This window comes from Eptatretus burgeri, chromosome 15 (genome assembly GCF_056783735.1).
Source record: "Eptatretus burgeri isolate ZD-2024b chromosome 15, Ebu_testis_v1, whole genome shotgun sequence".
Classification (NCBI taxonomy): domain Eukaryota; kingdom Metazoa; phylum Chordata; class Myxini; order Myxiniformes; family Myxinidae; genus Eptatretus; species Eptatretus burgeri.
This window is the reverse complement of record NC_140975.1, coordinates 13,404,477-13,420,506: the sequence shown is the minus strand read 5'-3', so window position 1 is coordinate 13,420,506 and position 16,030 is coordinate 13,404,477. Positions and strand designations below refer to the sequence as shown.

The following is a 16,030-nucleotide window of genomic DNA, read 5'->3' as shown; positions in this document are numbered from 1 at the left end:
AGAGTATGGTGAAAATGTTTCATTGTTGTATATGGACACTGATAGTTTTATCCTAGATATAAAAACTGATGATGTTTATAAAGATATGAAGAAAAATATTGGAGTATATGGTACAAGTAATTTCAGCAAGAAGAGTGAGTTATTTTCCAAAAAGAATGAAAAGGTTATTGGTAAGTTTAAGGATGAGTTGGGTGGAAAAAGTAATGAGTGAGTTTATTGGATTGAGAGCAAAGGCATATGCTTATAAGTATGGTGATCAGATTGATAAGAGGTTAAAGGGAATAAAGAAATATGTAATAAAGAAATCAATAACTTTTAGAAATTATTATAATTGTTTGATGAATAAGAAAGAAGAATAGAGGAAAATGAATACAATAAGAAGTTATAATCATAACATATATAGTGAAGAAGTAAATAAAAAGGCATTAGGAGCCTTTGATGATAAGAGATTTATTTTAGATAATGGAATAGATTGTGTTCCATATGGATATTGTATGATAGAGTGAATAGAATAGATTGTGTTTTAACGATGGGAAGATGGGTTAGGGTTTTTTAAGGGCTACCGCCGCGTTTTTTTGCAATATATAAATGGTCAAACCAAGTATTAATCAAACTAAAGAGTGGAGAAAATCTCAGTCTTGGTATATAAATGGAAAACATAATGAATGTGAAAAATATCAAATAAGTCTTATTGAAAAAATAACTAAAACAAAGGTAAATAAAACAAATAAGCGAATCAATTTAAAAAGTAGTAAGTTAGAGGATGTAAAGAAAAAAATGAATATCCTTGAATGGACTGAAAACCTTTATGGTTATCAATTGAACAATGAAAAAACAATTTCCTATAATCTCAAAATGATATGTGGCTCAGGAGGTGGTCCAACAAGAGCATTAAGAGAAGTTTATCATTTCGTAATGGCACAAAAGGGGTATCTTAAAAAATATAAAGATTCAAATGTTTTGTTTTTCAATATTTTAGATGGGGATTATTGTGCAAAGAAAATTAAACTATTGAAGGAATTTGAGAATGAACAAATCTTTATAGGTTCAATGAGTGAGCTAAACAATATGCATCGGTTATTTGATAAAGAGTGTCCCGAGGCTTAGACGTTTTAGATATTTCTTTCGAATCACCTTTAACAAATCTTTATCTTATTGCATGGATTATTTGAAAAAAAAGTGTCCCCAGGTTAAAAGGGGAGACAAATAAATATACCTTGGGATAAAAAGGGGGTCTATTTTTAGGGAAAAAATATGAATCGCTAAAAATCCCCCATTCATTTACATGGGGAAAAGTGAGCCAGAACCAGTATATTCACCATACTCATGTAAAAATGCAAAAAAAATAAAAAAAATTCTCAAATATTTTTTTTGAGGGGGAGGGGTAACAATTTTTTTTGGGGGGGTGGAAATCACTTAAAACATGTAGAAATGCAAAAAAAAAATTCTCTAACAATTTTTTTTGGGGGAGGGGTAACAATTTTTTTTTTTTGGGGGGGGTTGGAAATCACTTAAAACATGTTAAAATGCAAAAAATATTTTTTTTTCTCAAACAATTTTTTTGGGGGGTTGGAAATCACTTCAAATATGTAGAAATTCAAAAAAATTTTCTCTATTTATTCTTGGGTGGGGGTAACAATTTTTTGGGGGGTTGGAAATCACTTAAAACATGGAGAAATGCAAAAAAAATTTTCTCCAACAATTTTTTTTGGGGAGGGGGTTGGAAATCACTATAAACATGTAAAAATGCAAAAAAATAATTTTTTTTCTCTAACAATTTTTTTGGTGGGGGTAACAATTTTTTTGGTAGGGGGTTGGAAATCACTTAAAACATGTAGAAATGCAAAAAAATTTCTATTTTTTTTTGGGGGGGGTTGGAAATCACTTAAAACATGTAGAAATGCAACAGAAAAAAATTCTCTAAATTTTTTTGGGTGGGGGTAACAATCTTTTTTTTGGGGGGGGGGGTGTTGGAAATCACTTAAAACATGTAGAAATGCAAAAAAAAAAAATTATTCTCTAACAATTTTTTTTTGGGGGGGAGGGACCAAGTCAAAAATTTCATGGCATGATCCTTGGACCATACCTACCCCCCCCCCCCACCAAGTTTCGTTGAAATCCGTCGAGGAGTTTTTCCGTAATACTGTTCACAAACAAACAAACAAACAAAGAGAAAGGGGTGAAAACAGTAACCTCCATCCATCTTCGAAGATGGCAGAGGTTAATGAATAATCTAAAACTTCTCGTCGTCCGATTTTTCATTTTCGTCCCAAGGTCAAGGTCACAAGGTCAAAAACTTAGAAAATTGCGAATTTTGACATAAAAATCATACGACCGCCAAAACTTTGAGAGCTAGGTTGACAATATTTTTAATACATAATCTTGAGGTCATTCCCCACCTTAAGTCTTGAAACTATTTTGCTCTATCTCGAACACCTTGCCCGTGGCGCCCCCTTCAAGTTTGTTTTTACGCTGATTTCATCAAAGTATGGATAATCTGAGGAGTGCAAAATGCCATATAGCCTATATGACGTTATATTGTTCCTGGAATGTTCCAGAGGAAGTTTTGCACCAAAGGTCATAATCCTTGACCTTTGACCTTTAAAGACCACAAAGGTCAAATTTTCAAAGTTGTGGGAATCGAACTGGGTTTTCAACCTTCTTCGACGAACTAACTCCAATAAGCTATAGCACGTATCCTGTTTCCTTATTTTAATGTCCACAACATTGTTTGGTGACCTTTAAAGGTTATGCAAAGGTGAAATTTTGAAAGTTGTTGAACGAAACCGGGTTTTTGACATTTTGCAGCTAATAACCTGTCACTCGTACCACATCATGTTGATCATTTTTATAACTTTGTCAAAAATTATCACATTGTCTCATCCTTGACTTCTGAAACAATCTACATCGTCAAATACCACTCGTGAACCATCGTCGTCTTCAGACTTGTTCTAAACAGAAACCAACACAATCCATGGTTAACAACAACACCATCTCTAGTTTGGTGCCAAAACAAACCTTTACATGTCTACTTCAGCACAAACAGCCCATACCCATACCTCAACAGTCTATCGTTTATAAACCTGGATGTTTACAAAGCTAATTGTACACCGCACCTTCCCAATTCCACATCCAGGTCATGCACGACGCCATCGTCGGGCGCCGAAGTAAGGAAGTTCTCAGTTCTCACTCCGTTCGTGACTTGGCAACAAACAAACAAAAAAAAAACATTTGACAAGTATATTGATTGCCTCCGTTTGTTTGTGTGTTTGTTTGTTTGTCTGTCCACTCGCCTCCAGCCCAAACCGCCCAAACGATCGTTCCGAAATTTTCAGAGATTAATATCACCGACCGTGTGATGGTCAGGCATTGATGTTTGCTAAAATTCGGTTGACCGAAAAGGTCCACACAGGCCAATAGTCCAATTTGAGCCAAATTTCTAAAATTCTCAAATTTCATCCGATTGACGACATTTGAACAGTATTTGCATATCAGGTCATTGACTTGAACCACCTATTACTTTTGAGGTTCTCATCAGTCACAAAGTCAACATAGGCCTTAAGGTCAACCCAAAATATGCCAAATTTTTAAATTGTTTCTAAAATCTTCAATTTTCATCCGATTAACTTGAAATTTGAAAATCATTTGCACTTGCGGTTGTTGAATTGAGCCACCTATTAATTTTGAGGTCAACATATATCAAAAGGTCAACATAGGCCAAATTTCTAAAAATCCTGAATTCTAATCTAATTAACTTGAAATTTGAAGAGCATTTGCATATCAAGTCACTGAATTAAACCACCTACTAATTTTGCGTTACACATAGGGCAAAAGGTCGACATAGGACGATGGGCCAATTTTGGCCAAATTTTCTAAAATCCTCAATTTTCATCCGATTGACTTGAAATTTGAAGAGAATTTGCATGTCAGGACGCTCAATTCAAACACCTATTAATTTTCACGTAAACATAGGCGAAAAGGTCAACATAGACCAAAAGGTCAACATCGGCCAAATTTCTAAAATCCTAAATTCAAATCCAATTAACTTGAAATTTGAAGAGCATTTGCATTTCACGTCATTGAATTCAACCACCTCTTCCCTTAGAGGTAGACATAGGCCAAAAGGCCAATTTGGGCCAAATTTTCGAAATCCTCAATTTTCATCCGATTCAGTTGAAATTTGAATAGGATTTACATATCAGTTCACTGAATTCAACAACCTATTATTTTGTGATAACCAGAGGCGAAAAGGTCAACATAGACCAAAAGGTCAGCATAAGCCAAATTTCTAAAATCATCAATTTTTATCCAATTAACTTGAAATTTGAAGAGCATTTTCATGACAGGTCAATGAATTCAACTACCAATTAATTTTCAGGTCAAAAGCTCAACACAGGCCTAATTTCTAAAATTGAAGGATAGGGCAAAATACTAAATATATCACTATATTTCAAAAAGTTGTAGACGAGTAATGACAAAACAACGTGGATGAGTTGAATAAGTTACAAGAACAAGCAGATTGGATTTTGGGTCGGATCCAGCCCATCAGTGGGATACAAAATGTAAACTGTTCCACCTGGCAGAGGTATGCGCTTTACCCAGTCAGGTCAGGTCAGGTATGGGAGCATGCATCAGAGAAGCGCGTCACTGCGTCCACTTTCCGCCGGTACTCCAAGGGCCTCCATCTGGCCACCCCCCAGGCAGATGCCTGGCCCATCCCCATCTCCTTGAGATGTTGATCAATTTGCTGCAACCACGAGGTATGTGGTTGGCCCATTGGCCTCCTCCACTCACGAGGCTCCCTCGCTGAGAGAATCTGGTGGGCTGGATCAGCGTCAGGAAAACAAGCTAGTTTTCCATACAGCCACAGCTGTCGCGCACGGACTATGCAGGTAACAACTCTCATTTGAGTCTCTCTCAGCAAACGCTGGTTGGACACAAAGTCCGACCAGCGTTAGCCAAGGATTCTCTGAAGAGACTTGGTACCAAAGGAATTAAGTCTCCATCTCAGATCCCTCATCAGAGTCCAAGTCTCACATCCATAGAGCAAGACTGGAAGCACCAAAGACCTGAAGACTCGGACTTTCGTCCTCCCGCACAGGTACCTGCCGCACCACATGCAATGATTCAATGAATCCATGACTCCCCAGGCCCGACCCAGACGTCTGTTGACATCTGGCTCACAGTCAGCAGAGACATGAATATCACTTTCAAGGTAAGTGAATCTCTCCGTGACCTCAACATCCTCACCACAAACAGGTACAGACAGGATAGCAGTATCCAAGATGTCTTTGAAAGCCTGGATCTTAGTTTTGACCCAAGAAACCCGTAATCCCAGTGGCTCCGACTCCTCGTCCAGCACCTTGAGGGCCCCCAAAAGGATATCTAGAGTCTCCTCACACCCGGGCCCCGTACCAAACTCCTGGATCGCCATTCTTGCGACCCCTCCTCGTTGCCTCTGTTTTGCTGTGGTCTGGCGACTGGATGAGGGTCGTGAGATGCGGTCAATCTATCAACATCTGTTGCTTGGCCAAGCATCGCCCAGTGCCGAGGACAACCAGAGCCATGCAGTACTCCTCGATATAGAGTGACGAATTGTAGCGATGTAGTGGTATTTTTGGGGTGATGGGTGCGGGTGCAGTGATGGGTGCGGGAATATTTTTCCCATGTGCAGGAGGCGATTGTGGTTGAAGTGGTGAGGTTTGGTGAGTGAGGTGCGAAGTAAGGCGAAGTGCCGGTTGGGGCTTGGCGCTCAAATTTGAACGAAATAATGGCACGTGATGCGTGGGTGGTATAGTGTGTAGTGGAGTTGTGGTGGTTCTGAACCATGGGAGGCATCGTGGTATGCTTCTTATCAATTGCCTCTTGACTGTGTGTGCTTGCTTGCTTGTTATGTACCATGGCTAAAAGGACAGGGTTAGGGTAGAAATCAGAATATGCATTAGAGATAGTTACTAGACCTAACTATGGGACCCACGCAATGCACTTCATCCCGTTAACCCACTAGACATGAGGGGAGGTCTAGCAACACGAAGACGAATGAAATAACTCCATGGGGATCACTGTATGTTGGATGCTATTGCCTTCAAGGCATGCGGTTTTGTAGAACCGCAACAGTGTGTTGCGACTTGAACGTTTTAGGATCCTTTTTGCTGTTTGACAAATGTATGGAATATTTGTATTTGTAAAAGACGATGAGTAAATGCTGAGGCTTTTCAAGTGCATTTGTTCATTGTGCCTGAGGCTGTTTTGCAGTGGAACAATGTGGGATGCTTAATGGTGAGTAGGGTCAATGTTCTGAATGTGTTGATCAAAATATTTGGTTTGATGTTTTTGTTTGTTAGACAAACAGACAGACAAACAGACAAACAGACAGACAGACAGACAGACACACACACACACACACACACACAGATTGCTGGAATTATAGATAGATGTAGACAAGAGAAAACATCAGATGGCATTTTTTCCTTTCGTTGTTCCATATAGGAACATGACGAGCAACTGTCCATTCATCATTTGTGTTCAATTCCCTAACCCTACGTTGGGGAATCCCAACGCGAATGTTGGGGTGAAAGCATATAGTAATATATAATTGCATACTAGTCATACGGTTTTTGACGGATCGGGCTGAAATTTTTTGACAAAGAGGTTGATTATATTGCGTGTAAAAGCCTGGAAGCCGATTTTTGATTTTCAAAAAATATATATTTTTCGGATTTTTTTTCAAAAAATTCAAAGTCCCGTTGCTCGGCAACCATGGCATCCATAGCAACGGTGCTCAAAAGCATGGAACTAAATCATAGTATGAACCTACCAGTCAAGTTTCATCAAAATCGGTTGACTCCTCTGGCCTCCAGAGCTGTCCATTACATACAAACAAACAGACAGACGGAAAACCTGAGAATAACGGTAGTCCAGCGCGACCACCCAACAACGGCTTTCCTCGTGCGTTATGGATTCAGAATGGTAACGTTTGCCGGTAATGAGAAAGGATGATCAAATTTAAATGTGCCTTTTACATGCTTTAGTAAACGGGATAAATGCGAGATTATACCAAGTGCATTGTGCAGAGGTTATGGACAGCATGCCCCACGGGTGAGTTTGACCTTGGTGAGAATCCCGACATGTGGAAAAACAGACGTGAGCGGGTCTTGGTCGAGTATTTAACAGTATCATTTAAAGGTGCTTGTAGTTCGACGAAGAAAGTCTTCCGTCCATCTATTCAGATGTTCGACTCAATGATGGTCATATTTGCTTCATTAGTAACACGAGTACGTGCTCGTAAAAATTTAAAAAATTAAAAAATAAATAAATAAATAAATATTCAAACCACGAGCAACAAACAACAACCACGCAGGCTGTTTCTTCGCTCTCGAGTGCCCGGACGTGCGTGGCCCTGAAGTTCGAATATGATTCACAGTTACGATTATTCGCAATTTCGTTTTAATACCCAATTATTCAATTAGCGCCAACGTATTTTTTCCTTTTCGCAATGTCGTGGCAAGGAAAAACAAAAAGAGAAGAGAAGAGAGAGAAAAAAAAATTACTTCCTGGTTCGGAGCATACCAGCACTCTGATGTTACCGAAATTTATGCACCGTCTAATATGAAAATGATCATAACTTGGGGCATTGAGTTTATCTATAAATGTGCATAAGAAATCGAGAAATTATGAGAATACACGAAGTCATCACTCTCCGGAAGCCCATACGTTGTAACCGTAATGGATCCAGAAGTCCGTACGTTGTAACCCGTAATGGCGAATGCGGCTGAGCTTCCCTTCCCCATCGGCCACGCCCACGCAGCAACGTGTCTTCTCATTGGTTTGGTAAATAAATGGCCATAACTTGGGAAGCACTTGTCCGATAAATATCAAACCTTGAAAAGGCACATCCTCAGGGCCCCAGCAATATACCTGGCAAGTTTCAATTAGATCGGACCAGCAGTTGTCGAGAAACAGCGGTCACAAACACACACACACACACACACACACACACACACACAGACACACACACACCGATTGCTGGAATTATAGCTCGATAATATTGACAGGTAGAGTCTTCTTATGTAATCCCAGTGAAATACCAGGTCAGGAATCAAACCCAAGCGAGAGAGCTTGGAGGTGAGTGTGTTTCGCAGGCAGGGTCGAGGGAGGGAGAGGAATAGACGATTGAAATTCGTTGTACTCATTCACCTAGTTGTTTTATGATGGTGATGCACGTCCTTGTGATTTATTCTCCTTTTGATTTATTACACGAGCTGAAGTATTTACAGGGTCCAACATCGAATGGCAGCATTTCGAGTAAACCTACACATACAATGTCAGCAAGATGAAATAGGTTGAACTATAAACTGTCATTCTGGTGTTTCACAGGCAGGGTGATTCATCGGTGTGTGTGTGTGTGTGTGTGTGTGTGTGTGTGTGTGTGTGTGTGTGTGTGTGTGTGTGTGTGTGTGTGTGTGTGTGTGTGTGTGTGTGTGTGTGTGTGTGTGTGTGTCCCTCGGATAGACGTCGAAGAGGGTATTCCTTCTCCTGGCATGGAGGATTTGTGTCTGGGAGAATCCAGGGGTGGGTGAACTTTTGTTCCAATTCTGTTGCGAAGTTTTGTAAATCCGATTCAACTGATGTTTGGACACAGTGCAAGGATGCTTGGAGCTTTGAGTGTAACAATAGAACTGTTGACAGAGCATTATGCTTTTTTATTTGCGACTGATTCCCCGGTGAACATGTCTCAGGAGTCGAGAAAACGGGTGCTGAGCTTGTTGCAATGCAACAAGGGACCCATTGTGTATAAGTAGGGATTAAATGATCCACCTGTGTCATTTAAATTGAACAAGGCGTTCCAGGCACTCGCAACCCGCGTGGGGAAAATAGCAGAATGGTTTGGAAGGGATGGAATTGATGCATCCTGATGGAAGGAACCGTTGCATTGCGCAGCGCATTGTGACGGTACCGGAGAGAATGAATCTTATGTGAAACGTGTATCATCGCAGCGAGGAGACCAGTTTGACATGAAAATAAAATCTGCAGGGTTGTGGATAGAGGGGCTGGGAGCAGAGGTGGAATTATCTGGCAAACAAAGCGCGGTGTGGAACCAGCTCATACATGTAAAACCACATCGAACCCAGCCCATAAATGTAATACCACATGTAACCCAGCCCATAAATGTAATACCACATCGAACCCAACCCATAAATGTAATACCACATGTAACCCAGCCCATAAATGTAATACCACATGTAACCCACCCCATAAATGTAATACCACATGTAACCCAGCCCATAAATGTAATACCACATGTAACCCAGCCCATAAATGTAATACCACATGTAACCCAGCCCATAAATGTAATACCACATGTAACCCAGCCCATAAATGTAATACCACATGTAACCCAGCCCATAAATGTAATACCACATCGAACCCAACCCATAAATGTAATACCACATGTAACCCAGCCCATAAATGTAATACCACATCTAACCTAGCCCATAAATGTAATACCACATGTAACCCAGCACATAAATGTAATACCACATCTAACCCAGCACATAAATGTAATACCACATCTAACCTAGCCCATAAATGTAATACCACATCTAACCCAGCACATAAATGTAATACCACATGTAACCCAGCCCATAAATGTAATACCACATCGAACCCAACCCATAAATGTAATACCACATGTAACCCAGCCCATAAATGTAATACCACATGTAACCCACCCCATAAATGTAATACCACATGTAACCCAGCCCATAAATGTAATACCACATGTAACCCACCCCATAAATGTAATACCACATGTAACCCAGCCCATAAATGTAATACCACATGTAACCCAGCCCATAAATGTAATACCACATGTAACCCAGCCCATAAATGTAATACCACATGTAACCCAGCCCATAAATGTAATACCACATGTAACCCAGCCCATAAATGTAATACCACATATAACCTAGCCCATAAATGTAATACCACATCTAACCCAGCCCATAAATGTAATACCACATCTCACCCAGCCCATAAATGTAATACCACATCTAACCCAGCCCATAAATGTAATACCACATGTAACCCAGCCCATAAATGTAATACCACATCTAACCCCGCCCATAAATGTAATACCACATCTAACCCAGCCCATAAATGTAATACCACATCTAACCCAGCCCATAAATGTAATACCACATCTAACACAGCCTATAAATGTAATACCACATGTAACCCTGATGGTGGCATCAGGCCATAGGGCAAAGGGCCAATGATTAATGCATTAAGATCAAAGAGTCGACAATTGATTGGGAATTATTGTGGAACACAGCTGTGGTGATTGGATGGAGAAGGATTCATGCGGCAAGGTAACTCTTCAAAGGCCTCGCTGTGTTTTGAAAGAATCATCAGGCCACCGGCGGTCGCGGTGAATGTCTCTCTCAAGGTATTGCATAAGGTACCAGATTGCTTATGGGCCAAACACCCGAATGACCCAGGATGAATTAAAGGGGTACAGCCGGTGAAAATAGAAATTCATCCGTCAAAACCAATGACAATGAAACCACAATATTTGTTGAGACTGGAAGCCGAACAGGGTATCACTCCAGGAATACAATTGCTGTTGGAGCAGATAATCATTATTCCAACTGTCAGCAGGTGTAATACGCCGATATTTTCCGTTAAAAAACTAGGGAAGGCGACTTGGAGATTTGTCCAACATTTGCGGGCAATAAATAAGTGTACCCTGTTGTCCCAAACCCTGTGACTATTCTATCGAGCATCCCGAGTCATGCCAGGTACTACTCCATCGTCGATTTGAGTACAGCATTCTCATCGACACCAATTCACTTGGACTCACAGTTTCTGTTTTGCATTCACTTATAAGAGACGGCAATACAGGTGTTTCAAAAAGATTGATACAACTTTGGCTTCCTGCCATTTCTTTGCTTTTTTTGACCTAAACCATTTTCCTTTTCAGGGTTTCGTGGGGTTATCATGGTATTTGTTCCCTGGGTTTTTAGGCTCTGTAACTCAACTATGCCATTCACAGTGAGGCAGAAGATAGAAGGCAAAAGTGGATACCCGGAATAAATACCTATTTATCTATGTCCCGACAACATGCTGTGATGTTAAATAAAAGTAGATGTTGAATTTGCACTCACGTACTACATTCAATGGATAGTGGAATACCACGATGAGCAATATCATTTAAGTGTAACGAGTGGTGTGGATATTGGGTAAGATGGACAAATCAAGATCAACATGGTAATAATACCAATTACGAATCTGGAAGCCATGAGCACTCAACATACAGGTCCTATAGCTCAGTTATTTCGATAAGTAAATGTGGATAGATAGCTCCCTTTCCCTTGTTTAATGGGTAATTAAATGTTCATGCACTGCGGAGTTATTTTGATAATCAGGGTTTTCTTTTATTTTTACACTACCAACATCAACTACAACAACACCAGCATCACCCTCACCTTCACCTCGCTCTGACCGACGCCATTGCCTACGTGCGTGTCAGCACGTAGGTGGGCGGAGCCTCACCTATGCAGGATAATGTTCCTCTGCCTGTTTGGAGGGCGGTCCGCAGTGACGGCCGTCACGCCCCCCTGGTCCACTCAATAGCCTAGTCGCCCGTTTTGGCCAATGACAGGGCGACGAGCGCACTTTGCTCGCAAAAAACCGTCCAGTGAGGGAAAGCGGGGAGGGAGGAGGCGTCCCCTCCAACCCCCCCCCCCCGGACCAGGGTGAATAAGGTTACGGCGTGATCGGACCGAGAAAGAGTTTTTGAGATAGTTGATGACCATCGAACAGGCAAGGTTGTGGTCAATCTGACAGGCAGGTTGAACAAGTGCAGATTTATCAGCCCTCACTTTGATGTTCAACTGAAAGACTTGGATAAGTGGCAGAGAAACCTCCTTCCTTCTCGACAGTTTGGAATACGGAAGGAGAGTTTTGGTTGTCGGGACTAGCGCTGAGGGAGAGTTTTCGTTATCGGGACGAGCGCTGAGCGGAGCTCTGGAGCCTGATTGCGGCTCGCTGGAGGTCTGGTTCTATCATCGCCTCTCGCTGCTGGCTGGTTCTATCATTGTCTCTCGCTGGTGCCTGGTTCTTCGGACCGCATCTCGACGCTGGCCTGGTTCGCTCGTGTCAGCCAAACCACACGAGGTGGACAGGTCCATGTCCTTCTGGGTATGTGTGTGTGTGTGTGTGTGTGTGTGTGTGTGTGTGTGTGTGTGTGTGTGTGTGTGTGTGTGTGCGTGTGTGCGTGTGTGTGTGTGTCTGTCGGTGGGCCCATCTTTAAGTAGTAAATTGTTAAGTGCCTTCACTGTACATTATTTGCCTTGCATCTCTGATTAGTCGTGATAACTCTGCCCTCACGTGCTTCCCTCCTTCCCCACCCACTGTTAATAAATACCTTTATTTGTTAAATGTATCAGCTCGTTTTTGTGTTTCTTTTATTGGATTAACACGGTGCGTGTTGGGGAATTAGAAAGGCCGTTGGTGCCGTAGTGGTGTGCATTTGGGACCGATGGAAGCTCGGTGACCATCCGCTTGGGTCACGCACGGGTCGAGCGCGCATACGGCTTGTCCCGTATGAGTGCCGTCGAGGGTGTGAATACTCGGTAGTTCGCCACGTGGGTCTAGGTATTTTTAAGTTTGGCAAATAACCCTGTACCATGTGGTGGAATTATTGACGATTCACGGTCTGGTAAGGGACCCGTACCCTCAGAGTTTTCCGAAAGGTACGATCTAAATTCTGGGTGTTCGGCAGAGTCAACCCTACTGCTCCAGCGAGCGGTCGTGCTCGCCACTTTTCCCTGGCCCTCAACAATACCTCCATCACGTAATGCCAGATCCATGAGAACATATCGGTCCCAATACATTTTTGAACTAGAGGGGGAGCACTCGGGAGAGTGCAAAACCTCCGCCGCCAATACTGCTGGGTCACTCAAGTGAACCTTATATCTTATTCATTAAATATGATGTCAACAGTGCTGACAGAGTTATAGTTCTTTTCTCCAACATTTTTTTTTTGGGGGGGGAGGGGTTGGAAATCACTTAAAACATGCAGAAATGCAAAAAAAAAATCAATTTTGTTGAAAAAAAAAGTTGCAAAATTTTTTTTTTCTCTAACAAGTTTTTTTGGGGGGGGTTGGATCACTTAAACATCACTTTGGGTCACTTAAAACATGTAGAAATGCAAAAAAAAATTTCTATAACAATTTCTTTTGGGGGGGTTGGAAATCACTTAAAACATGTAGAAATGTAAAAAAAAAATTTCTCTACCTTTTTTTGGGGGGGGGAGGGTAACAATTTTTTGTGGGGGGGTGGAAATCACTTAAAACATGTATAAATGCAAAAAAAAAAATTCTCTAACAATTTTTTTTTTGGGGGGGTGGGGGGACCAAGTCCAAAATTTAATGGCATGATACTTTGACCATACCTAACCCCCCCCCCCCACCAAGTTTCGTCGAAATCCGTCGAGGAGTTTTTCCGTAATACTGTTCACAAACAAACAAACAAACAAACAAGCAGAAAGGGGTGAAAACAGTAACCTCCATCCATCTTCGAAGATGGCGGAGGTTAAATATCATGCATGACAGAACTATATCGTTTTTGACCCTATCTCTCAATGGTGAAGAATCACTTAAAAAATTAAACAATTCTCGTATCCAGATCCGGATTCAGATCTTCACCAAAATCGAACCAATTCGTCCTTGCAACACACACCCAAATTGTCCACCACGTTTCGTCCAAATCCGTCCACAACTTTATTAGATGTCGTGCTATATATAATTTTTGACCCTATCTCTCAATGGTGAAGAATCACTTAAAAATTCGAGTAGTCCAATCTGGATCTGGATCTTCACCAAAATCGAATCAATTCTTCCGTGTCACAAACCCAACCTGTCCACCACGATTCATCCGAATCCGTCCACAACTTTTTGAGATATCATGCTACATATCAGTTTGGCCCTATCTCTTAATGGTGAAGAATCACTTAAAAAATTATCAGATCCGGATCTTCACCAAAATTGAATCAATTCTTCCTTGTCACACACCAACGTGTCCACCAAGTTTCGTCTGAATCTGTCCACAACTTTTTTGAGATATCCTGAACACAAACAGACAGACAAACAGTCAGAAAGACGTGAAAACATAACCTCCTTCATCTTCGGTGGTGGAGGTAACTAAGGAATGCGAAGAAGAATGCTTAGACCAGAACGCGGTTATGATAACCACTGGTGGTAGTTGGAGGTTTACCCAATGACAGAATTTTGACAATTGGTACTGACCTAATTTTAACTTCAGTAAGAGGTCTCCATATTTTGTGGAAAGGCAGGTAGAGCAAAAACCAGAATTGTGTCAAATACAAACTTTGTCATGAAAAGGATGATGGGTAAGTCATAATACGAAAGTTACATGATAGATAACCGTGCGACGAGTCCACAAGGAGCATGGAACAATACTTATATGACATTAAATCCTTCCTCTTTTCCAATGGCATGATTTCCGATTACCGATTTGGATTCAGACCAAGTCATTCTACCCTGGATATGCTGCTTCTGCTCTCCCAATAATGGATGGAGGTCCTCAATGCCAGACTTGAAATCAGAGCCATCTCCGTCGACATATTGCGTGCTTTTGACACCGTCTGGCACCCTGCCCTGCTCACCAAACTCTCTTCCTATGGTATCCAAGGACATCTCCCCCATGGCTCGCAGACTTCCTCTCCAGTCACAGCTAAAGTGTGGCCCTTAATGGAGTTCTCTCATCCCATCTCCCTGTCCAGGTTGGAGTTCCTCAAGGTAGCGTTCTGGACCCTGTTATTTTTCTGGTTTTCATCAATGATCTCTCCGACTCTCTGGAAAATCCTCTTTATCTCTTTGCTGATGACTCCACCCTCTGCCGTACCATTTGTCATCCCTCAGATCGGCAAGCATCAACCTCTTCACTCTCTGCATATCTGAATAAAATCATAAGCTGGTTCAATAATAATTGGAACATGTCTTTGAATCCAGAGACATCTCACACTCTCACTATGTCTCTCCGAAAGGACCATCTGGAACCCCCCCCCCCCATCTGCTTCCTCAACAATCCTCTTGAAGAAGTCCTTTAATTTAAACTTCTGGGTGTTGCTATCTGCCATGATTCTTCCTGAGAAAGCCATATTTCCAACTCGGCCTCCAAAGCCAGTCGCTGACTGGGCCTCCTCCTCGTGCAAAGTCCTTCCTTGGCACACCTGAGCGCCTGACCACATACAAAGCTTTCGAGCACAGCCTGATGGAGAACTGCTCTTCCCTCTGGGCTGGTGCTCCTACCTCTCAATTTCTCGGCTTTTATGCTGTCGAAACCAAGGCATTTGGGATCATTGGTATCACCCACGATGAGGCTGAGTCTTTGGGTCTGTAACTTTCTCACTGCAGGCAGGTCAGTGGTCTTTCTGTCTTCTACCATCTCCTCTCCGGCCTCACCCCCTCTACTCTGTCTGCGATATATCCCCCCCCCCCCCAATATTTCCAAAGGGCACTCAAGGTCTGCCGGCAGCCCCGTTCTGGTAAAACTGCTAAAATCAAGAATCACTGCTCACCTTCACTCTTTCATTTCTCTTTTTTCGCCCACGTTTGGAACAAACTCCCACACTCTCTTCAATCCCACTCTTCCCTCCAGGTCTTCAAAACAGCTGTTCACCACCATCTCTTATCATCACCCATCCAAAACCACGATCTGTTCTCCCCTTGCTAATCCACCCCAAACCCACCTCTTCAAATTCCTGAATGTCCCTGTCGTGTCCATTTTGTATACCCCGTGTACCCCGCTCCATCCCTCTCCCTTCCACAGATCTTCTAATGTCTCTGTTCCACACTGTTTTTTCCTTCCCTCTCCCACCCTTCTTGTCTCTTGTTCCCCTTGTACGTTAGGTGTGTTCGCTCTCATATGAGCCTCGACATTTTCAAAAAAAAAAAGACTCAAATTGGGTTTGGGAAGTTAACACTCGAACGACCTGAGATTCATA

General features: G+C 41.9%; 1 protein-coding gene across 1 annotated transcript in view; it reads left to right on the top strand.

The window, feature by feature from the left end:
• Nucleotides 1–16,030, top strand: part of LOC147011556 (uncharacterized) — a 242,962-nt gene that overhangs the window by 123,667 nt on the left and 103,265 nt on the right. The window lies entirely within an intron of this gene.